The following is a 1,788-nucleotide window of genomic DNA, read 5'->3' as shown; positions in this document are numbered from 1 at the left end:
GCTCTCCCGGCCGCCGCCGCCGCCAGGGGGCGATGGAGCCGGTTTGGGGCCCAAAAAAACATTCCTGGCAGCGGTGGGATTCGAACCCACGCCCCCGAAGAGACTGGAGCCTTAATCCAGCGCCTTAGACCGCTCGGCCACGCTACCACCGCGCTGCATTTAATTTCGGCTAGACTTTTACACCAGACCAGCTCTTTCCCTTCTTTCCCACGCCGCTCCATCCCCCGCAGCCGCCCTGCCCACACACCCTTCTACCCGAAAAATAAAACGCGGGGGATCCTTTTCAGCCCGTTTCCAAGCAGCGGCACTCGCAGCGTTGCGATGCACCCAGGGACGGACGGACGGACGGACGGACGGACGGACGGACGGACGGACGGACGGACGGACGGACAGCGCTCCCCGCGCCGCGCCCGCTGCCACGTGGATGCCACGGAGCAGCACAGCCCCTGCGCGCTGCGTGCGGCATCGCCCGGCCGCCTCCTCTCAAAGCCTAAAAACAGCTCTAAAATTCTAATATTGCCTTGCAAAGCCTCTGCTCGCTGAATTTACAAAGTCAAAAGTCAGCAGTTTATGGTTGAGGGGTTGTTCTTTTGCTTATTGCAAGGCAGTACTCAGTACACCTGTGCAAAGGGGTTTGTGCACTCAGCTGCTGGTGCTCCGTGAATGTGTCCCTGGGAGTCTCTGGCCACATTTTGCCTGAAAGTCTGGTGAGTTTTCTTAAATAATTAATGTTATTTTCACCACTTAATTACAACTGAAGGGTTGTATTTTGAGAAAAAAAATTCAGCTTCTCTAGGGTAAGGCCACAAAGCCTTAATGCAGCTTAACTCTGTCCTTGTGGCAGTTAATTTAAATAGGATTGAGAAAATAAACCTGCTGGAATCCAGCATCAACCCTTTTCCTTGGCACCTCCCACACCCTGTCCCTGCAGCACAGTGCCAGCTCTCTTTCCAGGGAGCTGCTGAACATGGAACCATGGAATAGTTTGGTTGAGGTTGGAAGGGTCTAAAAAAGGTTGGATAGTCCAACCCTCTGCATTGAGCAGGGACATCTTCAAGCAGATCAGGTAGCTCAGAGCCTGTCCAACCTGACCTTGAGTGTTTGTAGGGATAAGGGATCCACCATCCCCTGAGCCAGAGTTTCATCACTCTCATTGTGAGAGGCTGCAGCACTGCTAAAAATTTCATTCACTGCCTACAAGTCCTGAGGAATAACAGCACACACATGTAAATATGGATAAACTCCTCTAGTGCTGCTGCAGTTTCACACCCTCAGTTCAGTGCCTTTTCAGGATGAAGGGTTTTTTAAGAACAGAGGGAGCTGACTGCAGAGCAGCAGGAGAGGTTCAGGAGGGAGAGAAGGCAGACCTGAATTGGCTTCACACATCAAACCACCTGTAACCTGCTCAGGCAGAAAAGTTTAGGCAGAGTCAGTTTTAGCAGTCTCTAAGCATGTGTGTGTGTGTTTGTACACTCATTACAAACTGTTCCTTATTCTGTGAGCTGCTCAACCCCACAGGCACCACAAGGTACCTACAGCCTCCTGAAAAGTGCTTTTCTGCCCTGTCACAGCTGAGCTCAGCCCCTGCCCCTGAAATGTTTCTGTGCCTGGCCACAGAGACATTTCTCCTGACACAGACAGGGGTAAGAGCACAGCCTGTCCCTCGGGGGGGCAGTTGGGTCAGCAGTTTTTTCATCTCACCTGTGCAACACCAATTATAATGACAGGATCTTTCCTAAAATTAAAAAGAATTAAGGTAGAGAACTCAAACTATAACACAAGCTACCA

Source organism: Erithacus rubecula, assembly GCF_903797595.1.
Source record: "Erithacus rubecula genome assembly, chromosome: 17".
Lineage (NCBI taxonomy): Eukaryota > Metazoa > Chordata > Aves > Passeriformes > Muscicapidae > Erithacus > Erithacus rubecula.
Note: the sequence above shows the minus strand (reverse complement) of the source record.